This window comes from Pungitius pungitius, chromosome 2 (genome assembly GCF_949316345.1).
Source record: "Pungitius pungitius chromosome 2, fPunPun2.1, whole genome shotgun sequence".
In the NCBI taxonomy this organism is placed as follows: domain Eukaryota; kingdom Metazoa; phylum Chordata; class Actinopteri; order Perciformes; family Gasterosteidae; genus Pungitius; species Pungitius pungitius.
Window position 1 is genome coordinate 5,774,521 of NC_084901.1, and position 22,697 is coordinate 5,797,217.

General features: G+C 44.9%; 85 non-coding genes across 85 annotated transcripts; all 85 read right to left on the reverse strand.

Annotated features, from left to right (window-relative positions):
• Positions 1-66: 66 nt before the first annotated feature.
• trnae-cuc (transfer RNA glutamic acid (anticodon CUC)) lies at positions 67-138 on the reverse strand. Its single transcript has one exon. It is a non-coding gene; the product is annotated as a tRNA-Glu (tRNA).
• Positions 139-238: 100 nt separating this feature from the next.
• On the reverse strand, positions 239-310 carry trnae-uuc (transfer RNA glutamic acid (anticodon UUC)). Its single transcript has one exon. It is a non-coding gene; the product is annotated as a tRNA-Glu (tRNA).
• A 331-nt stretch (positions 311-641) lies between these two features.
• Positions 642-713, reverse strand: trnae-uuc (transfer RNA glutamic acid (anticodon UUC)). Its single transcript has one exon. It is a non-coding gene; the product is annotated as a tRNA-Glu (tRNA).
• A 214-nt stretch (positions 714-927) lies between these two features.
• trnae-cuc (transfer RNA glutamic acid (anticodon CUC)) lies at positions 928-999 on the reverse strand. Its single transcript has one exon. It is a non-coding gene; the product is annotated as a tRNA-Glu (tRNA).
• A 100-nt stretch (positions 1,000-1,099) lies between these two features.
• Positions 1,100-1,171, reverse strand: trnae-cuc (transfer RNA glutamic acid (anticodon CUC)). Its single transcript has one exon. It is a non-coding gene; the product is annotated as a tRNA-Glu (tRNA).
• Positions 1,172-1,271: 100 nt separating this feature from the next.
• trnae-uuc (transfer RNA glutamic acid (anticodon UUC)) lies at positions 1,272-1,343 on the reverse strand. Its single transcript has one exon. It is a non-coding gene; the product is annotated as a tRNA-Glu (tRNA).
• Positions 1,344-1,674: 331 nt separating this feature from the next.
• Positions 1,675-1,746, reverse strand: trnae-uuc (transfer RNA glutamic acid (anticodon UUC)). Its single transcript has one exon. It is a non-coding gene; the product is annotated as a tRNA-Glu (tRNA).
• Positions 1,747-1,960: 214 nt separating this feature from the next.
• On the reverse strand, positions 1,961-2,032 carry trnae-cuc (transfer RNA glutamic acid (anticodon CUC)). Its single transcript has one exon. It is a non-coding gene; the product is annotated as a tRNA-Glu (tRNA).
• Positions 2,033-2,132: 100 nt separating this feature from the next.
• On the reverse strand, positions 2,133-2,204 carry trnae-cuc (transfer RNA glutamic acid (anticodon CUC)). The gene has a single exon. It is a non-coding gene; the product is annotated as a tRNA-Glu (tRNA).
• A 100-nt stretch (positions 2,205-2,304) lies between these two features.
• Positions 2,305-2,376, reverse strand: trnae-cuc (transfer RNA glutamic acid (anticodon CUC)). The gene has a single exon. It is a non-coding gene; the product is annotated as a tRNA-Glu (tRNA).
• A 100-nt stretch (positions 2,377-2,476) lies between these two features.
• Positions 2,477-2,548, reverse strand: trnae-uuc (transfer RNA glutamic acid (anticodon UUC)). The gene has a single exon. It is a non-coding gene; the product is annotated as a tRNA-Glu (tRNA).
• Positions 2,549-2,762: 214 nt separating this feature from the next.
• trnae-cuc (transfer RNA glutamic acid (anticodon CUC)) lies at positions 2,763-2,834 on the reverse strand. Its single transcript has one exon. It is a non-coding gene; the product is annotated as a tRNA-Glu (tRNA).
• Positions 2,835-2,934: 100 nt separating this feature from the next.
• On the reverse strand, positions 2,935-3,006 carry trnae-uuc (transfer RNA glutamic acid (anticodon UUC)). The gene has a single exon. It is a non-coding gene; the product is annotated as a tRNA-Glu (tRNA).
• Positions 3,007-3,337: 331 nt separating this feature from the next.
• Positions 3,338-3,409, reverse strand: trnae-uuc (transfer RNA glutamic acid (anticodon UUC)). Its single transcript has one exon. It is a non-coding gene; the product is annotated as a tRNA-Glu (tRNA).
• A 214-nt stretch (positions 3,410-3,623) lies between these two features.
• Positions 3,624-3,695, reverse strand: trnae-cuc (transfer RNA glutamic acid (anticodon CUC)). Its single transcript has one exon. It is a non-coding gene; the product is annotated as a tRNA-Glu (tRNA).
• Positions 3,696-3,795: 100 nt separating this feature from the next.
• trnae-cuc (transfer RNA glutamic acid (anticodon CUC)) lies at positions 3,796-3,867 on the reverse strand. Its single transcript has one exon. It is a non-coding gene; the product is annotated as a tRNA-Glu (tRNA).
• Positions 3,868-3,967: 100 nt separating this feature from the next.
• Positions 3,968-4,039, reverse strand: trnae-uuc (transfer RNA glutamic acid (anticodon UUC)). Its single transcript has one exon. It is a non-coding gene; the product is annotated as a tRNA-Glu (tRNA).
• Positions 4,040-4,370: 331 nt separating this feature from the next.
• Positions 4,371-4,442, reverse strand: trnae-uuc (transfer RNA glutamic acid (anticodon UUC)). The gene has a single exon. It is a non-coding gene; the product is annotated as a tRNA-Glu (tRNA).
• A 214-nt stretch (positions 4,443-4,656) lies between these two features.
• Positions 4,657-4,728, reverse strand: trnae-cuc (transfer RNA glutamic acid (anticodon CUC)). Its single transcript has one exon. It is a non-coding gene; the product is annotated as a tRNA-Glu (tRNA).
• Positions 4,729-4,828: 100 nt separating this feature from the next.
• On the reverse strand, positions 4,829-4,900 carry trnae-cuc (transfer RNA glutamic acid (anticodon CUC)). Its single transcript has one exon. It is a non-coding gene; the product is annotated as a tRNA-Glu (tRNA).
• A 100-nt stretch (positions 4,901-5,000) lies between these two features.
• Positions 5,001-5,072, reverse strand: trnae-cuc (transfer RNA glutamic acid (anticodon CUC)). Its single transcript has one exon. It is a non-coding gene; the product is annotated as a tRNA-Glu (tRNA).
• Positions 5,073-5,172: 100 nt separating this feature from the next.
• On the reverse strand, positions 5,173-5,244 carry trnae-uuc (transfer RNA glutamic acid (anticodon UUC)). The gene has a single exon. It is a non-coding gene; the product is annotated as a tRNA-Glu (tRNA).
• A 331-nt stretch (positions 5,245-5,575) lies between these two features.
• Positions 5,576-5,647, reverse strand: trnae-uuc (transfer RNA glutamic acid (anticodon UUC)). Its single transcript has one exon. It is a non-coding gene; the product is annotated as a tRNA-Glu (tRNA).
• Positions 5,648-5,861: 214 nt separating this feature from the next.
• Positions 5,862-5,933, reverse strand: trnae-cuc (transfer RNA glutamic acid (anticodon CUC)). The gene has a single exon. It is a non-coding gene; the product is annotated as a tRNA-Glu (tRNA).
• Positions 5,934-6,033: 100 nt separating this feature from the next.
• Positions 6,034-6,105, reverse strand: trnae-cuc (transfer RNA glutamic acid (anticodon CUC)). The gene has a single exon. It is a non-coding gene; the product is annotated as a tRNA-Glu (tRNA).
• Positions 6,106-6,205: 100 nt separating this feature from the next.
• Positions 6,206-6,277, reverse strand: trnae-cuc (transfer RNA glutamic acid (anticodon CUC)). The gene has a single exon. It is a non-coding gene; the product is annotated as a tRNA-Glu (tRNA).
• A 100-nt stretch (positions 6,278-6,377) lies between these two features.
• trnae-uuc (transfer RNA glutamic acid (anticodon UUC)) lies at positions 6,378-6,449 on the reverse strand. The gene has a single exon. It is a non-coding gene; the product is annotated as a tRNA-Glu (tRNA).
• A 331-nt stretch (positions 6,450-6,780) lies between these two features.
• Positions 6,781-6,852, reverse strand: trnae-uuc (transfer RNA glutamic acid (anticodon UUC)). The gene has a single exon. It is a non-coding gene; the product is annotated as a tRNA-Glu (tRNA).
• Positions 6,853-7,066: 214 nt separating this feature from the next.
• trnae-cuc (transfer RNA glutamic acid (anticodon CUC)) lies at positions 7,067-7,138 on the reverse strand. The gene has a single exon. It is a non-coding gene; the product is annotated as a tRNA-Glu (tRNA).
• A 100-nt stretch (positions 7,139-7,238) lies between these two features.
• On the reverse strand, positions 7,239-7,310 carry trnae-cuc (transfer RNA glutamic acid (anticodon CUC)). Its single transcript has one exon. It is a non-coding gene; the product is annotated as a tRNA-Glu (tRNA).
• A 100-nt stretch (positions 7,311-7,410) lies between these two features.
• On the reverse strand, positions 7,411-7,482 carry trnae-uuc (transfer RNA glutamic acid (anticodon UUC)). The gene has a single exon. It is a non-coding gene; the product is annotated as a tRNA-Glu (tRNA).
• Positions 7,483-7,696: 214 nt separating this feature from the next.
• Positions 7,697-7,768, reverse strand: trnae-cuc (transfer RNA glutamic acid (anticodon CUC)). The gene has a single exon. It is a non-coding gene; the product is annotated as a tRNA-Glu (tRNA).
• A 100-nt stretch (positions 7,769-7,868) lies between these two features.
• Positions 7,869-7,940, reverse strand: trnae-uuc (transfer RNA glutamic acid (anticodon UUC)). Its single transcript has one exon. It is a non-coding gene; the product is annotated as a tRNA-Glu (tRNA).
• Positions 7,941-8,154: 214 nt separating this feature from the next.
• Positions 8,155-8,226, reverse strand: trnae-cuc (transfer RNA glutamic acid (anticodon CUC)). Its single transcript has one exon. It is a non-coding gene; the product is annotated as a tRNA-Glu (tRNA).
• Positions 8,227-8,326: 100 nt separating this feature from the next.
• trnae-cuc (transfer RNA glutamic acid (anticodon CUC)) lies at positions 8,327-8,398 on the reverse strand. Its single transcript has one exon. It is a non-coding gene; the product is annotated as a tRNA-Glu (tRNA).
• Positions 8,399-8,498: 100 nt separating this feature from the next.
• Positions 8,499-8,570, reverse strand: trnae-uuc (transfer RNA glutamic acid (anticodon UUC)). The gene has a single exon. It is a non-coding gene; the product is annotated as a tRNA-Glu (tRNA).
• A 1,654-nt stretch (positions 8,571-10,224) lies between these two features.
• Positions 10,225-10,296, reverse strand: trnae-uuc (transfer RNA glutamic acid (anticodon UUC)). Its single transcript has one exon. It is a non-coding gene; the product is annotated as a tRNA-Glu (tRNA).
• Positions 10,297-10,510: 214 nt separating this feature from the next.
• Positions 10,511-10,582, reverse strand: trnae-cuc (transfer RNA glutamic acid (anticodon CUC)). The gene has a single exon. It is a non-coding gene; the product is annotated as a tRNA-Glu (tRNA).
• Positions 10,583-10,682: 100 nt separating this feature from the next.
• Positions 10,683-10,754, reverse strand: trnae-cuc (transfer RNA glutamic acid (anticodon CUC)). The gene has a single exon. It is a non-coding gene; the product is annotated as a tRNA-Glu (tRNA).
• A 100-nt stretch (positions 10,755-10,854) lies between these two features.
• Positions 10,855-10,926, reverse strand: trnae-uuc (transfer RNA glutamic acid (anticodon UUC)). Its single transcript has one exon. It is a non-coding gene; the product is annotated as a tRNA-Glu (tRNA).
• Positions 10,927-11,257: 331 nt separating this feature from the next.
• trnae-uuc (transfer RNA glutamic acid (anticodon UUC)) lies at positions 11,258-11,329 on the reverse strand. Its single transcript has one exon. It is a non-coding gene; the product is annotated as a tRNA-Glu (tRNA).
• A 214-nt stretch (positions 11,330-11,543) lies between these two features.
• On the reverse strand, positions 11,544-11,615 carry trnae-cuc (transfer RNA glutamic acid (anticodon CUC)). Its single transcript has one exon. It is a non-coding gene; the product is annotated as a tRNA-Glu (tRNA).
• Positions 11,616-11,715: 100 nt separating this feature from the next.
• On the reverse strand, positions 11,716-11,787 carry trnae-cuc (transfer RNA glutamic acid (anticodon CUC)). The gene has a single exon. It is a non-coding gene; the product is annotated as a tRNA-Glu (tRNA).
• A 100-nt stretch (positions 11,788-11,887) lies between these two features.
• Positions 11,888-11,959, reverse strand: trnae-cuc (transfer RNA glutamic acid (anticodon CUC)). Its single transcript has one exon. It is a non-coding gene; the product is annotated as a tRNA-Glu (tRNA).
• Positions 11,960-12,059: 100 nt separating this feature from the next.
• Positions 12,060-12,131, reverse strand: trnae-uuc (transfer RNA glutamic acid (anticodon UUC)). Its single transcript has one exon. It is a non-coding gene; the product is annotated as a tRNA-Glu (tRNA).
• Positions 12,132-12,462: 331 nt separating this feature from the next.
• On the reverse strand, positions 12,463-12,534 carry trnae-cuc (transfer RNA glutamic acid (anticodon CUC)). Its single transcript has one exon. It is a non-coding gene; the product is annotated as a tRNA-Glu (tRNA).
• A 100-nt stretch (positions 12,535-12,634) lies between these two features.
• On the reverse strand, positions 12,635-12,706 carry trnae-uuc (transfer RNA glutamic acid (anticodon UUC)). The gene has a single exon. It is a non-coding gene; the product is annotated as a tRNA-Glu (tRNA).
• A 386-nt stretch (positions 12,707-13,092) lies between these two features.
• On the reverse strand, positions 13,093-13,164 carry trnae-cuc (transfer RNA glutamic acid (anticodon CUC)). The gene has a single exon. It is a non-coding gene; the product is annotated as a tRNA-Glu (tRNA).
• A 100-nt stretch (positions 13,165-13,264) lies between these two features.
• trnae-uuc (transfer RNA glutamic acid (anticodon UUC)) lies at positions 13,265-13,336 on the reverse strand. Its single transcript has one exon. It is a non-coding gene; the product is annotated as a tRNA-Glu (tRNA).
• Positions 13,337-13,667: 331 nt separating this feature from the next.
• trnae-uuc (transfer RNA glutamic acid (anticodon UUC)) lies at positions 13,668-13,739 on the reverse strand. Its single transcript has one exon. It is a non-coding gene; the product is annotated as a tRNA-Glu (tRNA).
• A 214-nt stretch (positions 13,740-13,953) lies between these two features.
• Positions 13,954-14,025, reverse strand: trnae-cuc (transfer RNA glutamic acid (anticodon CUC)). Its single transcript has one exon. It is a non-coding gene; the product is annotated as a tRNA-Glu (tRNA).
• A 100-nt stretch (positions 14,026-14,125) lies between these two features.
• On the reverse strand, positions 14,126-14,197 carry trnae-cuc (transfer RNA glutamic acid (anticodon CUC)). The gene has a single exon. It is a non-coding gene; the product is annotated as a tRNA-Glu (tRNA).
• Positions 14,198-14,297: 100 nt separating this feature from the next.
• On the reverse strand, positions 14,298-14,369 carry trnae-uuc (transfer RNA glutamic acid (anticodon UUC)). The gene has a single exon. It is a non-coding gene; the product is annotated as a tRNA-Glu (tRNA).
• A 214-nt stretch (positions 14,370-14,583) lies between these two features.
• Positions 14,584-14,655, reverse strand: trnae-cuc (transfer RNA glutamic acid (anticodon CUC)). The gene has a single exon. It is a non-coding gene; the product is annotated as a tRNA-Glu (tRNA).
• Positions 14,656-14,755: 100 nt separating this feature from the next.
• On the reverse strand, positions 14,756-14,827 carry trnae-cuc (transfer RNA glutamic acid (anticodon CUC)). Its single transcript has one exon. It is a non-coding gene; the product is annotated as a tRNA-Glu (tRNA).
• A 100-nt stretch (positions 14,828-14,927) lies between these two features.
• trnae-uuc (transfer RNA glutamic acid (anticodon UUC)) lies at positions 14,928-14,999 on the reverse strand. The gene has a single exon. It is a non-coding gene; the product is annotated as a tRNA-Glu (tRNA).
• Positions 15,000-15,213: 214 nt separating this feature from the next.
• trnae-cuc (transfer RNA glutamic acid (anticodon CUC)) lies at positions 15,214-15,285 on the reverse strand. The gene has a single exon. It is a non-coding gene; the product is annotated as a tRNA-Glu (tRNA).
• Positions 15,286-15,385: 100 nt separating this feature from the next.
• On the reverse strand, positions 15,386-15,457 carry trnae-cuc (transfer RNA glutamic acid (anticodon CUC)). The gene has a single exon. It is a non-coding gene; the product is annotated as a tRNA-Glu (tRNA).
• A 100-nt stretch (positions 15,458-15,557) lies between these two features.
• On the reverse strand, positions 15,558-15,629 carry trnae-cuc (transfer RNA glutamic acid (anticodon CUC)). Its single transcript has one exon. It is a non-coding gene; the product is annotated as a tRNA-Glu (tRNA).
• A 100-nt stretch (positions 15,630-15,729) lies between these two features.
• Positions 15,730-15,801, reverse strand: trnae-uuc (transfer RNA glutamic acid (anticodon UUC)). Its single transcript has one exon. It is a non-coding gene; the product is annotated as a tRNA-Glu (tRNA).
• Positions 15,802-16,132: 331 nt separating this feature from the next.
• Positions 16,133-16,204, reverse strand: trnae-uuc (transfer RNA glutamic acid (anticodon UUC)). Its single transcript has one exon. It is a non-coding gene; the product is annotated as a tRNA-Glu (tRNA).
• A 214-nt stretch (positions 16,205-16,418) lies between these two features.
• On the reverse strand, positions 16,419-16,490 carry trnae-cuc (transfer RNA glutamic acid (anticodon CUC)). Its single transcript has one exon. It is a non-coding gene; the product is annotated as a tRNA-Glu (tRNA).
• Positions 16,491-16,590: 100 nt separating this feature from the next.
• Positions 16,591-16,662, reverse strand: trnae-cuc (transfer RNA glutamic acid (anticodon CUC)). The gene has a single exon. It is a non-coding gene; the product is annotated as a tRNA-Glu (tRNA).
• A 100-nt stretch (positions 16,663-16,762) lies between these two features.
• On the reverse strand, positions 16,763-16,834 carry trnae-cuc (transfer RNA glutamic acid (anticodon CUC)). Its single transcript has one exon. It is a non-coding gene; the product is annotated as a tRNA-Glu (tRNA).
• Positions 16,835-16,934: 100 nt separating this feature from the next.
• On the reverse strand, positions 16,935-17,006 carry trnae-uuc (transfer RNA glutamic acid (anticodon UUC)). Its single transcript has one exon. It is a non-coding gene; the product is annotated as a tRNA-Glu (tRNA).
• Positions 17,007-17,392: 386 nt separating this feature from the next.
• On the reverse strand, positions 17,393-17,464 carry trnae-cuc (transfer RNA glutamic acid (anticodon CUC)). Its single transcript has one exon. It is a non-coding gene; the product is annotated as a tRNA-Glu (tRNA).
• A 100-nt stretch (positions 17,465-17,564) lies between these two features.
• On the reverse strand, positions 17,565-17,636 carry trnae-uuc (transfer RNA glutamic acid (anticodon UUC)). The gene has a single exon. It is a non-coding gene; the product is annotated as a tRNA-Glu (tRNA).
• Positions 17,637-17,850: 214 nt separating this feature from the next.
• trnae-cuc (transfer RNA glutamic acid (anticodon CUC)) lies at positions 17,851-17,922 on the reverse strand. The gene has a single exon. It is a non-coding gene; the product is annotated as a tRNA-Glu (tRNA).
• Positions 17,923-18,022: 100 nt separating this feature from the next.
• Positions 18,023-18,094, reverse strand: trnae-cuc (transfer RNA glutamic acid (anticodon CUC)). Its single transcript has one exon. It is a non-coding gene; the product is annotated as a tRNA-Glu (tRNA).
• Positions 18,095-18,194: 100 nt separating this feature from the next.
• trnae-cuc (transfer RNA glutamic acid (anticodon CUC)) lies at positions 18,195-18,266 on the reverse strand. Its single transcript has one exon. It is a non-coding gene; the product is annotated as a tRNA-Glu (tRNA).
• Positions 18,267-18,366: 100 nt separating this feature from the next.
• On the reverse strand, positions 18,367-18,438 carry trnae-uuc (transfer RNA glutamic acid (anticodon UUC)). The gene has a single exon. It is a non-coding gene; the product is annotated as a tRNA-Glu (tRNA).
• A 331-nt stretch (positions 18,439-18,769) lies between these two features.
• Positions 18,770-18,841, reverse strand: trnae-uuc (transfer RNA glutamic acid (anticodon UUC)). The gene has a single exon. It is a non-coding gene; the product is annotated as a tRNA-Glu (tRNA).
• Positions 18,842-19,227: 386 nt separating this feature from the next.
• On the reverse strand, positions 19,228-19,299 carry trnae-cuc (transfer RNA glutamic acid (anticodon CUC)). Its single transcript has one exon. It is a non-coding gene; the product is annotated as a tRNA-Glu (tRNA).
• A 100-nt stretch (positions 19,300-19,399) lies between these two features.
• trnae-uuc (transfer RNA glutamic acid (anticodon UUC)) lies at positions 19,400-19,471 on the reverse strand. Its single transcript has one exon. It is a non-coding gene; the product is annotated as a tRNA-Glu (tRNA).
• Positions 19,472-19,857: 386 nt separating this feature from the next.
• trnae-uuc (transfer RNA glutamic acid (anticodon UUC)) lies at positions 19,858-19,929 on the reverse strand. The gene has a single exon. It is a non-coding gene; the product is annotated as a tRNA-Glu (tRNA).
• Positions 19,930-20,315: 386 nt separating this feature from the next.
• Positions 20,316-20,387, reverse strand: trnae-cuc (transfer RNA glutamic acid (anticodon CUC)). The gene has a single exon. It is a non-coding gene; the product is annotated as a tRNA-Glu (tRNA).
• A 100-nt stretch (positions 20,388-20,487) lies between these two features.
• On the reverse strand, positions 20,488-20,559 carry trnae-uuc (transfer RNA glutamic acid (anticodon UUC)). Its single transcript has one exon. It is a non-coding gene; the product is annotated as a tRNA-Glu (tRNA).
• A 331-nt stretch (positions 20,560-20,890) lies between these two features.
• Positions 20,891-20,962, reverse strand: trnae-uuc (transfer RNA glutamic acid (anticodon UUC)). The gene has a single exon. It is a non-coding gene; the product is annotated as a tRNA-Glu (tRNA).
• Positions 20,963-21,176: 214 nt separating this feature from the next.
• trnae-cuc (transfer RNA glutamic acid (anticodon CUC)) lies at positions 21,177-21,248 on the reverse strand. Its single transcript has one exon. It is a non-coding gene; the product is annotated as a tRNA-Glu (tRNA).
• Positions 21,249-21,348: 100 nt separating this feature from the next.
• trnae-cuc (transfer RNA glutamic acid (anticodon CUC)) lies at positions 21,349-21,420 on the reverse strand. The gene has a single exon. It is a non-coding gene; the product is annotated as a tRNA-Glu (tRNA).
• A 100-nt stretch (positions 21,421-21,520) lies between these two features.
• On the reverse strand, positions 21,521-21,592 carry trnae-uuc (transfer RNA glutamic acid (anticodon UUC)). The gene has a single exon. It is a non-coding gene; the product is annotated as a tRNA-Glu (tRNA).
• Positions 21,593-21,806: 214 nt separating this feature from the next.
• Positions 21,807-21,878, reverse strand: trnae-cuc (transfer RNA glutamic acid (anticodon CUC)). The gene has a single exon. It is a non-coding gene; the product is annotated as a tRNA-Glu (tRNA).
• A 100-nt stretch (positions 21,879-21,978) lies between these two features.
• trnae-cuc (transfer RNA glutamic acid (anticodon CUC)) lies at positions 21,979-22,050 on the reverse strand. Its single transcript has one exon. It is a non-coding gene; the product is annotated as a tRNA-Glu (tRNA).
• A 100-nt stretch (positions 22,051-22,150) lies between these two features.
• trnae-cuc (transfer RNA glutamic acid (anticodon CUC)) lies at positions 22,151-22,222 on the reverse strand. Its single transcript has one exon. It is a non-coding gene; the product is annotated as a tRNA-Glu (tRNA).
• Positions 22,223-22,322: 100 nt separating this feature from the next.
• On the reverse strand, positions 22,323-22,394 carry trnae-uuc (transfer RNA glutamic acid (anticodon UUC)). The gene has a single exon. It is a non-coding gene; the product is annotated as a tRNA-Glu (tRNA).
• Between the last annotated feature and the right edge of the window lie 303 nt (positions 22,395-22,697).

Consider the following 22,697-nt stretch of genomic DNA (forward strand, 5'->3'; position numbering starts at 1 on the left):
GAAAACATTCAGCACATCGAATAATAGGCTTAAATTAAAACATCAAGTCAGAACTTTAAAAGCCAATTCCCTGACCGGGAATCGAACCCGGGCCGCGGCGGTGAGAGCGCCGAATCCTAGCCACTAGACCATCAGGGACACAGTTGTGCATATTATGTCCTCCAATCAGATCGAAAACATTCAGCACATCGAATAATTGGCGTAAATAAAAACATCAAGCCAGAACTTTAAATGACATTTCCCTGACCGGGAATCGAACCCGGGCCGCGGCGGTGAAAGCGCCGAATCCTAGCCACTAGACCACCAGGGACACATTCATGCTAATTAAGTCGTAATATCGGATCGAAAATATTCAGGACATGGAAAATATTGCTTGAATGAAAAGGCTAAACCAGGTTTCCCTGTCTACTAAGAGCATCAAACAATAACTACTTAACAGTGGGGGACAAGTTGATGCACATCACATCATTGAAATGTTGCAACGGACAACACAAGCATCAACTAAGGGTAACTTCAAATGCCATTTCCCTGACCGGGAATCGAACCTGGGCCGCATTATGTCCTCCAATCAGATCGAAAACATTCAGCACATCGAATAATTGGCGTAAATAAAAACATCAAGCCAGAACTTTAAATGACATTTCCCTGACCGGGAATCGAACCCGGGCCGCGGCGGTGAAAGCGCCGAATCCTAGCCACTAGACCACCAGGGACACATTCATGCTAATTAAGTCGTAATATCGGATCGAAAATATTTAGGACATGGAAAATATTGCTTGAATGAAAAGGCTAAACCAGGTTTCCCTGTCTACTAAGAGCATCAAACAATAACTACTTAACAGTGGGGGACAAGTTGATGCACATCACATCATTGAAATGTTGCAACTGACAACACAAGCATAAACTAAGGGTAACTTCAAATGCCATTTCCCTGACCGGGAATCGAACCCGGGCCGCGGCGGTGAGAGCGCCGAATCCTAGCCACTAGACCATCAGGGACACAGTTGTGCATATTATGTCCTCCAATCAGATCGAAAACATTCAGCACATCGAATAATAGGCTTAAATTAAAACATCAAGTCAGAACTTTAAAAGCCAATTCCCTGACCGGGAATCGAACCCGGGCCGCGGCGGTGAGAGCGCCGAATCCTAGCCACTAGACCATCAGGGACACAGTTGTGCATATTATGTCCTCCAATCAGATCGAAAACATTCAGCACATCGAATAATTGGCGTAAATAAAAACATCAAGCCAGAACTTTAAATGACATTTCCCTGACCGGGAATCGAACCCGGGCCGCGGCGGTGAAAGCGCCGAATCCTAGCCACTAGACCACCAGGGACACATTCATGCTAATTAAGTCGTAATATCGGATCGAAAATATTCAGGACATGGAAAATATTGCTTGAATGAAAAGGCTAAACCAGGTTTCCCTGTCTACTAAGAGCATCAAACAATAACTACTTAACAGTGGGGGACAAGTTGATGCACATCACATCATTGAAATGTTGCAACGGACAACACAAGCATCAACTAAGGGTAACTTCAAATGCCATTTCCCTGACCGGGAATCGAACCTGGGCCGCATTATGTCCTCCAATCAGATCGAAAACATTCAGCACATCGAATAATTGGCGTAAATAAAAACATCAAGCCAGAACTTTAAATGACACTTCCCTGACCGGGAATCGAACCCGGGCCGCGGCGGTGAAAGCGCCGAATCCTAGCCACTAGACCACCAGGGACACATTCATGCTAATTAAGTCGTAATATCGGATCGAAAATATTCAGGACATGGAAAATATTGCTTGAATGAAAAGGCTAAACCAGGTTTCCCTGTCTACTAAGAGCATCAAACAATAACTACTTAACAGTGGGGGACAAGTTGATGCACATCACATCATTGAAATGTTGCAACGGACAACACAAGCATCAACTAAGGGTAACTTCAAATGCCATTTCCCTGACCGGGAATCGAACCCGGGCCGCGGCGGTGAGAGCGCCGAATCCTAGCCACTAGACCATCAGGGACACAGTTGTGTATATTATGTCCTCCAATCAGATCGAAAACATTCAGCACATCGAATAATTGGCTTAAATTAAAACATCAAGTCAGAACTTTAAAAGCCAATTCCCTGACCGGGAATCGAACCCGGGCCGCGGCGGTGAGAGCGCCGAATCCTAGCCACTAGACCATCAGGGACACAGTTGTGCATATTATGTCCTCCAATCAGATCGAAAACATTCAGCACATCGAATAATAGGCTTAAATTAAAACATCAAGTCAGAACTTTAAAAGCCAATTCCCTGACCGGGAATCGAACCCGGGCCGCGGCGGTGAGAGCGCCGAATCCTAGCCACTAGACCATCAGGGACACAGTTGTGCATATTATGTCCTCCAATCAGATCGAAAACATTCAGGACATTGAATAATTGGCGTAAATAAAAACATCAAGCCAGAACTTTAAATGACATTTCCCTGACCGGGAATCGAACCCGGGCCGCGGCGGTGAAAGCGCCGAATCCTAGCCACTAGACCACCAGGGACACATTCATGCTAATTAAGTCGTAATATCGGATCGAAAATATTCAGGACATGGAAAATATTACTTGAATGAAAAGGCTAAACCAGGTTTCCCTGTCTACTAAGAGCATCAAACAATAACTACTTAACAGTGGGGGACAAGTTGATGCACATCACATCATTGAAATGTTGCAACTGACAACACAAGCATAAACTAAGGGTAACTTCAAATGCCATTTCCCTGACCGGGAATCGAACCCGGGCCGCGGCGGTGAGAGCGCCGAATCCTAGCCACTAGACCATCAGGGACACAGTTGTGCATATTATGTCCTCCAATCAGATCGAAAACATTCAGCACATCGAATAATTGGCGTAAATAAAAACATCAAGCCAGAACTTTAAATGACATTTCCCTGACCGGGAATCGAACCCGGGCCGCGGCGGTGAAAGCGCCGAATCCTAGCCACTAGACCACCAGGGACACATTCATGCTAATTAAGTCGTAATATCGGATCGAAAATATTCAGGACATGGAAAATATTGCTTGAATGAAAAGGCTAAACCAGGTTTCCCTGTCTACTAAGAGCATCAAACAATAACTACTTAACAGTGGGGGACAAGTTGATGCACATCACATCATTGAAATGTTGCAACGGACAACACAAGCATCAACTAAGGGTAACTTCAAATGCCATTTCCCTGACCGGGAATCAAACCTGGGCCGCATTATGTCCTCCAATCAGATCGAAAACATTCAGCACATCGAATAATTGGCGTAAATAAAAACATCAAGCCAGAACTTTAAATGACATTTCCCTGACCGGGAATCGAACCCGGGCCGCGGCGGTGAAAGCGCCGAATCCTAGCCACTAGACCACCAGGGACACATTCATGCTAATTAAGTCGTAATATCGGATCGAAAATATTTAGGACATGGAAAATATTGCTTGAATGAAAAGGCTAAACCAGGTTTCCCTGTCTACTAAGAGCATCAAACAATAACTACTTAACAGTGGGGGACAAGTTGATGCACATCACATCATTGAAATGTTGCAACTGACAACACAAGCATAAACTAAGGGTAACTTCAAATGCCATTTCCCTGACCGGGAATCGAACCCGGGCCGCGGCGGTGAGAGCGCCGAATCCTAGCCACTAGACCATCAGGGACACAGTTGTGCATATTATGTCCTCCAATCAGATCGAAAACATTCAGCACATCGAATAATAGGCTTAAATTAAAACATCAAGTCAGAACTTTAAAAGCCAATTCCCTGACCGGGAATCGAACCCGGGCCGCGGCGGTGAGAGCGCCGAATCCTAGCCACTAGACCATCAGGGACACAGTTGTGCATATTATGTCCTCCAATCAGATCGAAAACATTCAGCACATCGAATAATTGGCGTAAATAAAAACATCAAGCCAGAACTTTAAATGACATTTCCCTGACCGGGAATCGAACCCGGGCCGCGGCGGTGAAAGCGCCGAATCCTAGCCACTAGACCACCAGGGACACATTCATGCTAATTAAGTCGTAATATCGGATCGAAAATATTCAGGACATGGAAAATATTGCTTGAATGAAAAGGCTAAACCAGGTTTCCCTGTCTACTAAGAGCATCAAACAATAACTACTTAACAGTGGGGGACAAGTTGATGCACATCACATCATTGAAATGTTGCAACGGACAACACAAGCATCAACTAAGGGTAACTTCAAATGCCATTTCCCTGACCGGGAATCGAACCTGGGCCGCATTATGTCCTCCAATCAGATCGAAAACATTCAGCACATCGAATAATTGGCGTAAATAAAAACATCAAGCCAGAACTTTAAATGACACTTCCCTGACCGGGAATCGAACCCGGGCCGCGGCGGTGAAAGCGCCGAATCCTAGCCACTAGACCACCAGGGACACATTCATGCTAATTAAGTCGTAATATCGGATCGAAAATATTCAGGACATGGAAAATATTGCTTGAATGAAAAGGCTAAACCAGGTTTCCCTGTCTACTAAGAGCATCAAACAATAACTACTTAACAGTGGGGGACAAGTTGATGCACATCACATCATTGAAATGTTGCAACGGACAACACAAGCATCAACTAAGGGTAACTTCAAATGCCATTTCCCTGACCGGGAATCGAACCCGGGCCGCGGCGGTGAGAGCGCCGAATCCTAGCCACTAGACCATCAGGGACACAGTTGTGTATATTATGTCCTCCAATCAGATCGAAAACATTCAGCACATCGAATAATTGGCTTAAATTAAAACATCAAGTCAGAACTTTAAAAGCCAATTCCCTGACCGGGAATCGAACCCGGGCCGCGGCGGTGAGAGCGCCGAATCCTAGCCACTAGACCATCAGGGACACAGTTGTGCATATTATGTCCTCCAATCAGATCGAAAACATTCAGCACATCGAATAATAGGCTTAAATTAAAACATCAAGTCAGAACTTTAAAAGCCAATTCCCTGACCGGGAATCGAACCCGGGCCGCGGCGGTGAGAGCGCCGAATCCTAGCCACTAGACCATCAGGGACACAGTTGTGCATATTATGTCCTCCAATCAGATCGAAAACATTCAGGACATTGAATAATTGGCGTAAATAAAAACATCAAGCCAGAACTTTAAATGACATTTCCCTGACCGGGAATCGAACCCGGGCCGCGGCGGTGAAAGCGCCGAATCCTAGCCACTAGACCACCAGGGACACATTCATGCTAATTAAGTCGTAATATCGGATCGAAAATATTCAGGACATGGAAAATATTGCTTGAATGAAAAGGCTAAACCAGGTTTCCCTGTCTACTAAGAGCATCAAACAATAACTACTTAACAGTGGGGGACAAGTTGATGCACATCACATCATTGAAATGTTGCAACGGACAACACAAGCATCAACTAAGGGTAACTTCAAATGCCATTTCCCTGACCGGGAATCGAACCTGGGCCGCATTATGTCCTCCAATCAGATCGAAAACATTCAGCACATCGAAAAATTGGCGTAAATAAAAACATCAAGCCAGAACTTTAAATGACATTTCCCTGACCGGGAATCGAACCCGGGCTGCGGCGGTGAAAGCGCCGAATCCTAGCCACTAGACCACCAGGGACACATTCATGCTAATTAAGTCGTAATATCGGATCGAAAATATTCAGGACATGGAAAATATTACTTGAATGAAAAGGCTAAACCAGGTTTCCCTGTCTACTAAGAGCATCAAACAATAACTACTTAACAGTGGGGGACAAGTTGATGCACATCACATCATTGAAATGTTGCAACTGACAACACAAGCATAAACTAAGGGTAACTTCAAATGCCATTTCCCTGACCGGGAATCGAACCCGGGCCGCGGCGGTGAGAGCGCCGAATCCTAGCCACTAGACCATCAGGGACACAGTTGTGCATATTATGTCCTCCAATCAGATCGAAAACATTCAGCACATCGAATAATAGGCTTAAATTAAAACATCAAGTCAGAACTTTAAAAGCCAATTCCCTGACCGGGAATCGAACCCGGGCCGCGGCGGTGAGAGCGCCGAATCCTAGCCACTAGACCATCAGGGACACAGTTGTGCATATTATGTCCTCCAATCAGATCGAAAACATTCAGCACATCGAATAATAGGCTTAAATTAAAACATCAAGTCAGAACTTTAAAAGCCAATTCCCTGACCGGGAATCGAACCCGGGCCGCGGCGGTGAGAGCGCCGAATCCTAGCCACTAGACCATCAGGGACACAGTTGTGCATATTATGTCCTCCAATCAGATCGAAAACATTCAGCACATCGAATAATTGGCGTAAATAAAAACATCAAGCCAGAACTTTAAATGACATTTCCCTGACCGGGAATCGAACCCGGGCCGCGGCGGTGAAAGCGCCGAATCCTAGCCACTAGACCACCAGGGACACATTCATGCTAATTAAGTCGTAATATCGGATCGAAAATGTTCAGGACATGGAAAATATTGCTTGAATGAAAAGGCTAAACCAGGTTTCCCTGTCTACTAAGAGCATCAAACAATAACTACTTAACAGTGGGGGACAAGTTGATGCACATCACATCATTGAAATGTTGCAACGGACAACACAAGCATCAACTAAGGGTAACTTCAAATGCCATTTCCCTGACCGGGAATCGAACCTGGGCCGCATTATGTCCTCCAATCAGATCGAAAACATTCAGCACATCGAATAATTGGCGTAAATAAAAACATCAAGCCAGAACTTTAAATGACACTTCCCTGACCGGGAATCGAACCCGGGCCGCGGCGGTGAAAGCGCCGAATCCTAGCCACTAGACCACCAGGGACACATTCATGCTAATTAAGTCGTAATATCGGATCGAAAATATTCAGGACATGGAAAATATTGCTTGAATGAAAAGGCTAAACCAGGTTTCCCTGTCTACTAAGAGCATCAAACAATAACTACTTAACAGTGGGGGACAAGTTGATGCACATCACATCATTGAAATGTTGCAACTGACAACACAAGCATCAACTAAGGGTAACTTCAAATGCCATTTCCCTGACCGGGAATCGAACCCGGGCCGCGGCGGTGAGAGCGCCGAATCCTAGCCACTAGACCATCAGGGACACAGTTGTGTATATTATGTCCTCCAATCAGATCGAAAACATTCAGCACATCGAATAATTGCCTTAAATTAAAACATCAAGTCAGAACTTTAAAAGCCAATTCCCTGACCGGGAATCGAACCCGGGCCGCGGCGGTGAGAGCGCCGAATCCTAGCCACTAGACCATCAGGGACACAGTTGTGCATATTATGTCCTCCAATCAGATCGAAAACATTCAGCACATCGAATAATTGGCGTAAATAAAAACATCAAGCCAGAACTTTAAATGACATTTCCCTGACCGGGAATCGAACCCGGGCCGCGGCGGTGAAAGCGCCGAATCCTAGCCACTAGACCACCAGGGACACATTCATGCTAATTAAGTCGTAATATCGGATCGAAAATATTCAGGACATGGAAAATATTACTTGAATGAAAAGGCTAAACCAGGTTTCCCTGTCTACTAAGAGCATCAAACAATAACTACTTAACAGTGGGGGACAAGTTGATGCACATCACATCATTGAAATGTTGCAACGGACAACACAAGCATCAACTAAGGGTAACTTCAAATGCCATTTCCCTGACCGGGAATCGAACCCGGGCCGCGGCGGTGAGAGCGCCGAATCCTAGCCACTAGACCATCAGGGACACAGTTGTGCATATTATGTCCTCCAATCAGATCGAAAACATTCAGCACATCGAATAATTGGCGTAAATAAAAACATCAAGCCAGAACTTTAAATGACATTTCCCTGACCGGGAATCGAACCCGGGCCGCGGCGGTGAAAGCACCGAATCCTAGCCACTAGACCACCAGGGACACATTCATGCTAATTAAGTCGTAATATCGGATCGAAAATATTCAGGACATGGAAAATATTGCTTGAATGAAAAGGCTAAACCAGGTTTCCCTGTCTACTAAGAGCATCAAACAATAACTACTTAACAGTGGGGGACAAGTTGATGCACATCACATCATTGAAATGTTGCAACGGACAACACAAGCATCAACTAAGGGTAACTTCAAATGCCATTTCCCTGACCGGGAATCGAACCCGGGCCGCGGCGGTGAGAGCGCCGAATCCTAGCCACTAGACCATCAGGGACACAGTTGTGCATATTATGTCCTCCAATCAGATCGAAAACATTCAGCACATCGAATAATAGGCTTAAATTAAAACATCAAGTCAGAACTTTAAAAGCCAATTCCCTGACCGGGAATCGAACCCGGGCCGCGGCGGTGAGAGCGCCGAATCCTAGCCACTAGACCATCAGGGACACAGTTGTGCATATTATGTCCTCCAATCAGATCGAAAACATTCAGCACATCGAATAATTGGCGTAAATAAAAACATCAAGCCAGAACTTTAAATGACATTTCCCTGACCGGGAATCGAACCCGGGCCGCGGCGGTGAAAGCGCCGAATCCTAGCCACTAGACCACCAGGGACACATTCATGCTAATTAAGTCGTAATATCGGATCGAAAATATTCAGGACATGGAAAATATTGCTTGAATGAAAAGGCTAAACCAGGTTTCCCTGTCTACTAAGAGCATCAAACAATAACTACTTAACAGTGGGGGACAAGTTGATGCACATCACATCATTGAAATGTTGCAACGGACAACACAAGCATCAACTAAGGGTAACTTCAAATGCCATTTCCCTGACCGGGAATCGAACCCGGGCCGCGGCGGTGAGAGCGCCTAATCCTAGCCACTAGACCATCAGGGACACAGTTGTGCATATTATGTCCTCCAATCAGATCGAAAACATTCAGCACATCGAATAATTGGCGTAAATAAAAACATCAAGCCAGAACTTTACAGTTTTTCTCCATTGCTTTGGCTCAATTCTTGAAACAGAAATTACATTCTCAAAGCTCTTAATGCATTTGGTAAAATAGCCTATATGGTTCAGCACAACTACATAGATCACCTTCAAAAGGTCATATCTCACCCAAAACAGTTAACTCAAGCTTCAAAACCAAATCATTTTCTCATACAAACAGTCAGTGCCCCCAAAATGAAAACTTCCTTCTCGATTGCTATGGCTCATCTATCTCTCGAAAAAACGACATTCTCAAAGCTTTAAATACATTTGCCAAAATAACCTAGATGGTTTAGCAAAACACTATGGCACACCTACAAAAGGTCATATCTCTCCCAAAACAGACAACTCATCAGTCACAACGAATTCCTTTTCTCATACAAACAGTCAGTGCCCCCAAAATGAAAAGTCCTTTTGTCATTGTTTAAACACTGCAGGTCAAAATGTTTAGTTGTTTTGTCACTATGGCAGAGGACCATTGAAATCCCTCATGTCCACCAGTCTTTGCCCAGTCCTTCATTGACAATGGTTACTGTACTGTTTTTTTGGTCTGGCTAACAGAAAAAAATAGGATTTTAGGGTAAGATTAGCCTCCAAGGTTTGACATCACACATTGCACTCATACTACTGGAAATTGTAATTGCAATTATCATTCACAAACATAAAATAACTTCCATACATCAGAGTAAAAAGAAAATATATACAGCATAGTATACTGTAAAATAAACACAGAAACAAAAAACAATGAAAATTATATGCGGCCTACAGTGCTGTAAATAAAGCTGGTTGAAGAATAAATAAAATAAAGTTCTAGTTTCACCTGACTGTCAATTGTTACTTCAATTCAATACTGTGAATTTATCAAATGTTCCAAGGGATTCATATATGGTATTCATGGTATTATGTTCTTGAGTAATTTTGACAATTGAACAGACTATTGTGCATGTGATGACTTATACAATGAAAATACGCTGAGACGTTTTGGAGCGAAAAACAATTAGACTGAGAATCAACAATCAGTTTAGATCAACAAGATCTATTCACTTGGAAATTGTGCTAAATGTAGGCTACATGTACTTAATCATTTGCAAATATGTACTGACACATTGAGATATGTACTTAGACATTTGCAATTTACCCAAATGAATGAGAAATTCAATTCTGTATTGAGAAATTGCCAAGTGGTTTGGAGGTTTGTCCATGTTGTTTTGAGAATGTCATTTCTGTTTCAAAAAATGAGCCAAACCAATGGAGAAAAACTGTAAATGACATTTCCCTGACCGGGAATCGAACCCGGGCCGCGGCGGTGAAAGCGCCGAATCCTAGCCACTAGACCACCAGGGACACATTCATGCTAATTAAGTCGTAATATCGGATCGAAAATATTCAGGACATGGAAAATATTGCTTGAATGAAAAGGCTAAACCAGGTTTCCCTGTCTACTAAGAGCATCAAACAATAACTACTTAACAGTGGGGGACAAGTTGATGCACATCACATCATTGAAATGTTGCAACGGACAACACAAGCATCAACTAAGGGTAACTTCAAATGCCATTTCCCTGACCGGGAATCGAACCCGGGCCGCGGCGGTGAGAGCGCCGAATCCTAGCCACTAGACCATCAGGGACACAGTTGTGCATATTATGTCCTCCAATCAGATCGAAAACATTCAGCACATCGAATAATAGGCTTAAATTAAAACATCAAGTCAGAACTTTAAAAGCCAATTCCCTGACCGGGAATCGAACCCGGGCCGCGGCGGTGAGAGCGCCGAATCCTAGCCACTAGACCATCAGGGACACAGTTGTGCATATTATGTCCTCCAATCAGATCGAAAACATTCAGCACATCGAATAATTGGCGTAAATAAAAACATCAAGCCAGAACTTTAAATGACATTTCCCTGACCGGGAATCGAACCCGGGCCGCGGCGGTGAAAGCGCCGAATCCTAGCCACTAGACCACCAGGGACACATTCATGCTAATTAAGTCGTAATATCGGATCGAAAATGTTCAGGACATGGAAAATATTGCTTGAATGAAAAGGCTAAACCAGGTTTCCCTGTCTACTAAGAGCATCAAACAATAACTACTTAACAGTGGGGGACAAGTTGATGCACATCACATCATTGAAATGTTGCAACGGACAACACAAGCATCAACTAAGGGTAACTTCAAATGCCATTTCCCTGACCGGGAATCGAACCTGGGCCGCATTATGTCCTCCAATCAGATCGAAAACATTCAGCACATCGAATAATTGGCGTAAATAAAAACATCAAGCCAGAACTTTAAATGACACTTCCCTGACCGGGAATCGAACCCGGGCCGCGGCGGTGAAAGCGCCGAATCCTAGCCACTAGACCACCAGGGACACATTCATGCTAATTAAGTCGTAATATCGGATCGAAAATATTCAGGACATGGAAAATATTGCTTGAATGAAAAGGCTAAACCAGGTTTCCCTGTCTACTAAGAGCATCAAACAATAACTACTTAACAGTGGGGGACAAGTTGATGCACATCACATCATTGAAATGTTGCAACTGACAACACAAGCATCAACTAAGGGTAACTTCAAATGCCATTTCCCTGACCGGGAATCGAACCCGGGCCGCGGCGGTGAGAGCGCCGAATCCTAGCCACTAGACCATCAGGGACACAGTTGTGTATATTATGTCCTCCAATCAGATCGAAAACATTCAGCACATCGAATAATTGCCTTAAATTAAAACATCAAGTCAGAACTTTAAAAGCCAATTCCCTGACCGGGAATCGAACCCGGGCCGCGGCGGTGAGAGCGCCGAATCCTAGCCACTAGACCATCAGGGACACAGTTGTGCATATTATGTCCTCCAATCAGATCGAAAACATTCAGCACATCGAATAATAGGCTTAAATTAAAACATCAAGTCAGAACTTTAAAAGCCAATTCCCTGACCGGGAATCGAACCCGGGCCGCGGCGGTGAGAGCGCCGAATCCTAGCCACTAGACCATCAGGGACACAGTTGTGCATATTATGTCCTCCAATCAGATCGAAAACATTCAGCACATCGAATAATTGGCGTAAATAAAAACATCAAGCCAGAACTTTAAATGACATTTCCCTGACCGGGAATCGAACCCGGGCCGCGGCGGTGAAAGCGCCGAATCCTAGCCACTAGACCACCAGGGACACATTCATGCTAATTAAGTCGTAATATCGGATCGAAAATATTCAGGACATGGAAAATATTACTTGAATGAAAAGGCTAAACCAGGTTTCCCTGTCTACTAAGAGCATCAAACAATAACTACTTAACAGTGGGGGACAAGTTGATGCACATCACATCATTGAAATGTTGCAACGGACAACACAAGCATCAACTAAGGGTAACTTCAAATGCCATTTCCCTGACCGGGAATCGAACCTGGGCCGCATTATGTCCTCCAATCAGATCGAAAACATTCAGCACATCGAATAATAGGCTTAAATTAAAACATCAAGTCAGAACTTTAAAAGCCAATTCCCTGACCGGGAATCGAACCCGGGCCGCGGCGGTGAGAGCGCCGAATCCTAGCCACTAGACCATCAGGGACACAGTTGTGCATATTATGTCCTCCAATCAGATCGAAAACATTCAGCACATCGAATAATTGGCGTAAATAAAAACATCAAGCCAGAACTTTAAATGACATTTCCCTGACCGGGAATCGAACCCGGGCCGCGGCGGTGAAAGCGCCGAATCCTAGCCACTAGACCACCAGGGACACATTCATGCTAATTAAGTCGTAATATCGGATCGAAAATATTCAGGACATGGAAAATATTGCTTGAATGAAAAGGCTAAACCAGGTTTCCCTGTCTACTAAGAGCATCAAACAATAACTACTTAACAGTGGGGGACAAGTTGATGCACATCACATCATTGAAATGTTGCAACGGACAACACAAGCATCAACTAAGGGTAACTTCAAATGCCATTTCCCTGACCGGGAATCGAACCCGGGCCGCGGCGGTGAGAGCGCCTAATCCTAGCCACTAGACCATCAGGGACACAGTTGTGCATATTATGTCCTCCAATCAGATCGAAAACATTCAGCACATCGAATAATAGGCTTAAATTAAAACATCAAGTCAGAACTTTAAAAGCCAATTCCCTGACCGGGAATCGAACCCGGGCCGCGGCGGTGAGAGCGCCGAATCCTAGCCACTAGACCATCAGGGACACAGTTGTGCATATTATGTCCTCCAATCAGATCGAAAACATTCAGCACATCGAATAATTGGCGTAAATAAAAACATCAAGCCAGAACTTTAAATGACATTTCCCTGACCGGGAATCGAACCCGGGCCGCGGCGGTGAAAGCGCCGAATCCTAGCCACTAGACCACCAGGGACACATTCATGCTAATTAAGTCGTAATATCGGATCGAAAATGTTCAGGACATGGAAAATATTGCTTGAATGAAAAGGCTAAACCAGGTTTCCCTGTCTACTAAGAGCATCAAACAATAACTACTTAACAGTGGGGGACAAGTTGATGCACATCACATCATTGAAATGTTGCAACGGACAACACAAGCATCAACTAAGGGTAACTTCAAATGCCATTTCCCTGACCGGGAATCGAACCTGGGCCGCATTATGTCCTCCAATCAGATCGAAAACATTCAGCACATCGAATAATTGGCGTAAATAAAAACATCAAGCCAGAACTTTAAATGACACTTCCCTGACCGGGAATCGAACCCGGGCCGCGGCGGTGAAAGCGCCGAATCCTAGCCACTAGACCACCAGGGACACATTCATGCTAATTAAGTCGTAATATCGGATCGAAAATATTCAGGACATGGAAAATATTGCTTGAATGAAAAGGCTAAACCAGGTTTCCCTGTCTACTAAGAGCATCAAACAATAACTACTTAACAGTGGGGGACAAGTTGATGCACATCACATCATTGAAATGTTGCAACTGACAACACAAGCATAAACTAAGGGTAACTTCAAATGCCATTTCCCTGACCGGGAATCGAACCCGGGCCGCGGCGGTGAGAGCGCCGAATCCTAGCCACTAGACCATCAGGGACACAGTTGTGCATATTATGTCCTCCAATCAGATCGAAAACATTCAGCACATCGAATAATAGGCTTAAATTAAAACATCAAGTCAGAACTTTAAAAGCCAATTCCCTGACCGGGAATCGAACCCGGGCCGCGGCGGTGAGAGCGCCGAATCCTAGCCACTAGACCATCAGGGACACAGTTGTGCATATTATGTCCTCCAATCAGATCGAAAACATTCAGCACATCGAATAATTGGCGTAAATAAAAACATCAAGCCAGAACTTTAAATGACACTTCCCTGACCGGGAATCGAACCCGGGCCGCGGCGGTGAAAGCGCCGAATCCTAGCCACTAGACCACCAGGGACACATTCATGCTAATTAAGTCGTAATATCGGATCGAAAATATTCAGGACATGGAAAATATTGCTTGAATGAAAAGGCTAAACCAGGTTTCCCTGTCTACTAAGAGCATCAAACAATAACTACTTAACAGTGGGGGACAAGTTGATGCACATCACATCATTGAAATGTTGCAACTGACAACACAAGCATAAACTAAGGGTAACTTCAAATGCCATTTCCCTGACCGGGAATCGAACCCGGGCCGCGGCGGTGAGAGCGCCGAATCCTAGCCACTAGACCATCAGGGACACAGTTGTGCATATTATGTCCTCCAATCAGATCGAAAACATTCAGCACATCGAATAATAGGCTTAAATTAAAACATCAAGTCAGAACTTTAAAAGCCAATTCCCTGACCGGGAATCGAACCCGGGCCGCGGCGGTGAGAGCGCCGAATCCTAGCCACTAGACCATCAGGGACACAGTTGTGCATATTATGTCCTCCAATCAGATCGAAAACATTCAGCACATCGAATAATTGGCGTAAATAAAAACATCAAGCCAGAACTTTAAATGACACTTCCCTGACCGGGAATCGAACCCGGGCCGCGGCGGTGAAAGCGCCGAATCCTAGCCACTAGACCACCAGGGACACATTCATGCTAATTAAGTCGTAATATCGGATCGAAAATATTCAGGACATGGAAAATATTGCTTGAATGAAAAGGCTAAACCAGGTTTCCCTGTCTACTAAGAGCATCAAACAATAACTACTTAACAGTGGGGGACAAGTTGATGCACATCACATCATTGAAATGTTGCAACGGACAACACAAGCATCAACTAAGGGTAACTTCAAATGCCATTTCCCTGACCGGGAATCGAACCCGGGCCGCGGCGGTGAGAGCGCCGAATCCTAGCCACTAGACCATCAGGGACACAGTTGTGTATATTATGTCCTCCAATCAGATCGAAAACATTCAGCACATCGAATAATTGGCTTAAATTAAAACATCAAGTCAGAACTTTAAAAGCCAATTCCCTGACCGGGAATCGAACCCGGGCCGCGGCGGTGAGAGCGCCGAATCCTAGCCACTAGACCATCAGGGACACAGTTGTGCATATTATGTCCTCCAATCAGATCGAAAACATTCAGCACATCGAATAATAGGCTTAAATTAAAACATCAAGTCAGAACTTTAAAAGCCAATTCCCTGACCGGGAATCGAACCCGGGCCGCGGCGGTGAGAGCGCCGAATCCTAGCCACTAGACCATCAGGGACACAGTTGTGCATATTATGTCCTCCAATCAGATCGAAAACATTCAGCACATCGAATAATTGGCGTAAATAAAAACATCAAGCCAGAACTTTAAATGACATTTCCCTGACCGGGAATCGAACCCGGGCCGCGGCGGTGAAAGCGCCGAATCCTAGCCACTAGACCACCAGGGACACATTCATGCTAATTAAGTCGTAATATCGGATCGAAAATATTCAGGACATGGAAAATATTACTTGAATGAAAAGGCTAAACCAGGTTTCCCTGTCTACTAAGAGCATCAAACAATAACTACTTAACAGTGGGGGACAAGTTGATGCACATCACATCATTGAAATGTTGCAACGGACAACACAAGCATCAACTAAGGGTAACTTCAAATGCCATTTCCCTGACCGGGAATCGAACCTGGGCCGCATTATGTCCTCCAATCAGATCGAAAACATTCAGCACATCGAATAATTGGCGTAAATAAAAACATCAAGCCAGAACTTTAAATGACACTTCCCTGACCGGGAATCGAACCCGGGCCGCGGCGGTGAAAGCGCCGAATCCTAGCCACTAGACCACCAGGGACACATTCATGCTAATTAAGTCGTAATATCGGATCGAAAATATTCAGGACATGGAAAATATTGCTTGAATGAAAAGGCTAAACCAGGTTTCCCTGTCTACTAAGAGCATCAAACAATAACTACTTAACAGTGGGGGACAAGTTGATGCACATCACATCATTGAAATGTTGCAACGGACAACACAAGCATCAACTAAGGGTAACTTCAAATGCCATTTCCCTGACCGGGAATCGAACCCGGGCCGCGGCGGTGAGAGCGCCGAATCCTAGCCACTAGACCATCAGGGACACAGTTGTGTATATTATGTCCTCCAATCAGATCGAAAACATTCAGCACATCGAATAATTGGCTTAAATTAAAACATCAAGTCAGAACTTTAAAAGCCAATTCCCTGACCGGGAATCGAACCCGGGCCGCGGCGGTGAGAGCGCCGAATCCTAGCCACTAGACCATCAGGGACACAGTTGTGCATATTATGTCCTCCAATCAGATCGAAAACATTCAGCACATCGAATAATAGGCTTAAATTAAAACATCAAGTCAGAACTTTAAAAGCCAATTCCCTGACCGGGAATCGAACCCGGGCCGCGGCGGTGAGAGCGCCGAATCCTAGCCACTAGACCATCAGGGACACAGTTGTGCATATTATGTCCTCCAATCAGATCGAAAACATTCAGCACATCGAATAATTGGCGTAAATAAAAACATCAAGCCAGAACTTTAAATGACATTTCCCTGACCGGGAATCGAACCCGGGCAGCGGCGGTGAAAGCGCCGAATCCTAGCCACTAGACCACCAGGGACACATTCATGCTAATTAAGTCGTAATATCGGATCGAAAATATTCAGGACATGGAAAATATTGCTTGAATGAAAAGGCTAAACCAGGTTTCCCTGTCTACTAAGAGCATCAAACAATAACTACTTAACAGTGGGGGACAAGTTGATGCACATCACATCATTGAAATGTTGCAACGGACAACACAAGCATCAACTAAGGGTAACTTCAAATGCCATTTCCCTGACCGGGAATCGAACCCGGGCCGCGGCGGTGAGAGCGCCCAATCCTAGCCACTAGACCATCAGGGACACAGTTGTGCATATTATGTCCTCCAATCAGATCGAAAACATTCAGCACATCGAATAATAGGCTTAAATTAAAACATCAAGTCAGAACTTTAAAAGCCAATTCCCTGACCGGGAATCGAACCCGGGCCGCGGCGGTGAGAGCGCCGAATCCTAGCCACTAGACCATCAGGGACACAGTTGTGCATATTATGTCCTCCAATCAGATCGAAAACATTCAGCACATCGAATAATTGGCGTAAATAAAAACATCAAGCCAGAACTTTAAATGACATTTCCCTGACCGGGAATCGAACCCGGGCAGCGGCGGTGAAAGCGCCGAATCCTAGCCACTAGACCACCAGGGACACATTCATGCTAATTAAGTCGTAATATCGGATCGAAAATATTCAGGACATGGAAAATATTGCTTGAATGAAAAGGCTAAACCAGGTTTCCCTGTCTACTAAGAGCATCAAACAATAACTACTTAACAGTGGGGGACAAGTTGATGCACATCACATCATTGAAATGTTGCAACGGACAACACAAGCATCAACTAAGGGTAACTTCAAATGCCATTTCCCTGACCGGGAATCGAACCCGGGCCGCGGCGGTGAGAGCGCCGAATCCTAGCCACTAGACCATCAGGGACACAGTTGTGTATATTATGTCCTCCAATCAGATCGAAAACATTCAGCACATCGAATAATTGGCTTAAATTAAAACATCAAGTCAGAACTTTAAAAGCCAATTCCCTGACCGGGAATCGAACCCGGGCCGCGGCGGTGAGAGCGCCGAATCCTAGCCACTAGACCATCAGGGACACAGTTGTGCATATTATGTCCTCCAATCAGATCGAAAACATTCAGCACATCGAATAATAGGCTTAAATTAAAACATCAAGTCAGAACTTTAAAAGCCAATTCCCTGACCGGGAATCGAACCCGGGCCGCGGCGGTGAGAGCGCCGAATCCTAGCCACTAGACCATCAGGGACACAGTTGTGCATATTATGTCCTCCAATCAGATCGAAAACATTCAGCACATCGAATAATTGGCGTAAATAAAAACATCAAGCCAGAACTTTAAATGACATTTCCCTGACCGGGAATCGAACCCGGGCCGCGGCGGTGAAAGCGCCGAATCCTAGCCACTAGACCACCAGGGACACATTCATGCTAATTAAGTCGTAATATCGGATCGAAAATATTCAGGACATGGAAAATATTACTTGAATGAAAAGGCTAAACCAGGTTTCCCTGTCTACTAAGAGCATCAAACAATAACTACTTAACAGTGGGGGACAAGTTGATGCACATCACATCATTGAAATGTTGCAACGGACAACACAAGCATCAACTAAGGGTAACTTCAAATGCCATTTCCCTGACCGGGAATCGAACCTGGGCCGCATTATGTCCTCCAATCAGATCGAAAACATTCAGCACATCGAATAATTGGCGTAAATAAAAACATCAAGCCAGAACTTTAAATGACACTTCCCTGACCGGGAATCGAACCCGGGCCGCGGCGGTGAAAGCGCCGAATCCTAGCCACTAGACCACCAGGGACACATTCATGCTAATTAAGTCGTAATATCGGATCGAAAATATTCAGGACATGGAAAATATTGCTTGAATGAAAAGGCTAAACCAGGTTTCCCTGTCTACTAAGAGCATCAAACAATAACTACTTAACAGTGGGGGACAAGTTGATGCACATCACATCATTGAAATGTTGCAACGGACAACACAAACATCAACTAAGGGTAACTTCAAATGCCATTTCCCTGACCGGGAATCGAACCCGGGCCGCGGCGGTGAGAGCGCCTAATCCTAGCCACTAGACCATCAGGGACACAGTTGTGCATATTATGTCCTCCAATCAGATCGAAAACATTCAGCACATCGAATAATAGGCTTAAATTAAAACATCAAGTCAGAACTTTAAAAGCCAATTCCCTGACCGGGAATCGAACCCGGGCCGCGGCGGTGAGAGCGCCGAATCCTAGCCACTAGACCATCAGGGACACAGTTGTGCATATTATGTCCTCCAATCAGATCGAAAACATTCAGCACATCGAATAATTGGCGTAAATAAAAACATCAAGCCAGAACTTTAAATGACATTTCCCTGACCGGGAATCGAACCCGGGCCGCGGCGGTGAAAGCGCCGAATCCTAGCCACTAGACCACCAGGGACACATTCATGCTAATTAAGTCGTAATATCGGATCGAAAATGTTCAGGACATGGAAAATATTGCTTGAATGAAAAGGCTAAACCAGGTTTCCCTGTCTACTAAGAGCATCAAACAATAACTACTTAACAGTGGGGGACAAGTTGATGCACATCACATCATTGAAATGTTGCAACTGACAACACAAGCATAAACTAAGGGTAACTTCAAATGCCATTTCCCTGACCGGGAATCGAACCCGGGCCGCTGCGGTGAGAGCGCCGAATCCTAGCCACTAGACCATCAGGGACACAGTTGTGCATATTATGTCCTCCAATCAGATCGAAAACATTCAGCACATCGAATAATTGGCGTAAATAAAAACATCAAGCCAGAACTTTAAATGACATTTCCCTGACCGGGATTCGAACCCGGGCCGCGGCGGTGAAAGCGCCGAATCCTAGCCACTAGACCACCAGGGACACATTCATGCTAATTAAGTCGTAATATCGGATCGAAAATATTCAGGACATGGAAAATATTACTTGAATGAAAAGGCTAAACCAGGTTTCCCTGTCTACTAAGAGCATCAAACAATAACTACTTAACAGTGGGGGACAAGTTGATGCACATCACATCATTGAAATGTTGCAACGGACAACACAAGCATCAACTAAGGGTAACTTCAAATGCCATTTCCCTGACCGGGAATCGAACCCGGGCCGCGGCGGTGAGAGCGCCTAATCCTAGCCACTAGACCATCAGGGACACAGTTGTGCATATTATGTCCTCCAATCAGATCGAAAACATTCAGCACATCGAATAATAGGCTTAAATTAAAACATCAAGTCAGAACTTTAAAAGCCAATTCCCTGACCGGGAATCGAACCCGGGCCGCGGCGGTGAGAGCGCCGAATCCTAGCCACTAGACCATCAGGGACACAGTTGTGCATATTATGTCCTCCAATCAGATCGAAAACATTCAGCACATCGAATAATTGGCGTAAATAAAAACATCAAGCCAGAACTTTAAATGACATTTCCCTGACCGGGAATCGAACCCGGGCCGCGGCGGTGAAAGCGCCGAATCCTAGCCACTAGACCACCAGGGACACATTCATGCTAATTAAGTCGTAATATCGGATCGAAAATGTTCAGGACATGGAAAATATTGCTTGAATGAAAAGGCTAAACCAGGTTTCCCTGTCTACTAAGAGCATCAAACAATAACTACTTAACAGTGGGGGACAAGTTGATGCACATCACATCATTGAAATGTTGCAACGGACAACACAAGCATCAACTAAGGGTAACTTCAAATGCCATTTCCCTGACCGGGAATCGAACCTGGGCCGCATTATGTCCTCCAATCAGATCGAAAACATTCAGCACATCGAATAATTGGCGTAAATAAAAACATCAAGCCAGAACTTTAAATGACACTTCCCTGACCGGGAATCGAACCCGGGCCGCGGCGGTGAAAGCGCCGAATCCTAGCCACTAGACCACCAGGGACACATTCATGCTAATTAAGTCGTAATATCGGATCGAAAATATTCAGGACATGGAAAATATTGCTTGAATGAAAAGGCTAAACCAGGTTTCCCTGTCTACTAAGAGCATCAAACAATAACTACTTAACAGTGGGGGACAAGTTGATGCACATCACATCATTGAAATGTTGCAACTGACAACACAAGCATAAACTAAGGGTAACTTCAAATGCCATTTCCCTGACCGGGAATCGAACCCGGGCCGCGGCGGTGAGAGCGCCGAATCCTAGCCACTAGACCATCAGGGACACAGTTGTGCATATTATGTCCTCCAATCAGATCGAAAACATTCAGCACATCGAATAATAGGCTTAAATTAAAACATCAAGTCAGAACTTTAAAAGCCAATTCCCTGACCGGGAATCGAACCCGGGCCGCGGCGGTGAGAGCGCCGAATCCTAGCCACTAGACCATCAGGGACACAGTTGTGCATATTATGTCCTCCAATCAGATCGAAAACATTCAGCACATCGAATAATTGGCGTAAATAAAAACATCAAGCCAGAACTTTAAATGACACTTCCCTGACCGGGAATCGAACCCGGGCCGCGGCGGTGAAAGCGCCGAATCCTAGCCACTAGACCACCAGGGACACATTCATGCTAATTAAGTCGTAATATCGGATCGAAAATATTCAGGACATGGAAAATATTGCTTGAATGAAAAGGCTAAACCAGGTTTCCCTGTCTACTAAGAGCATCAAACAATAACTACTTAACAGTGGGGGACAAGTTGATGCACATCACATCATTGAAATGTTGCAACGGACAACACAAGCATCAACTAAGGGTAACTTCAAATGCCATTTCCCTGACCGGGAATCGAACCCGGGCCGCGGCGGTGAGAGCGCCGAATCCTAGCCACTAGACCATCAGGGACACAGTTGTGTATATTATGTCCTCCAATCAGATCGAAAACATTCAGCACATCGAATAATTGGCTTAAATTAAAACATCAAGTCAGAACTTTAAAAGCCAATTCCCTGACCGGGAATCGAACCCGGGCCGCGGCGGTGAGAGCGCCGAATCCTAGCCACTAGACCATCAGGGACACAGTTGTGCATATTATGTCCTCCAATCAGATCGAAAACATTCAGCACATCGAATAATAGGCTTAAATTAAAACATCAAGTCAGAACTTTAAAAGCCAATTCCCTGACCGGGAATCGAACCCGGGCCGCGGCGGTGAGAGCGCCGAATCCTAGCCACTAGACCATCAGGGACACAGTTGTGCATATTATGTCCTCCAATCAGATCGAAAACATTCAGCACATCGAATAATTGGCGTAAATAAAAACATCAAGCCAGAACTTTAAATGACATTTCCCTGACCGGGAATCGAACCCGGGCCGCGGCGGTGAAAGCGCCGAATCCTAGCCACTAGACCACCAGGGACACATTCATGCTAATTAAGTCGTAATATCGGATCGAAAATATTCAGGACATGGAAAATATTACTTGAATGAAAAGGCTAAACCAGGTTTCCCTGTCTACTAAGAGCATCAAACAATAACTAGTTAACAGTGGGGGACAAGTTGATGCACATCACATCATTGAAATGTTGCAACGGACAACACAAGCATCAACTAAGGGTAACTTCAAATGCCATTTCCCTGACCGGGAATCGAACCTGGGCCGCATTATGTCCTCCAATCAGATCGAAAACATTCAGCACATCGAATAATTGGCGTAAATAAA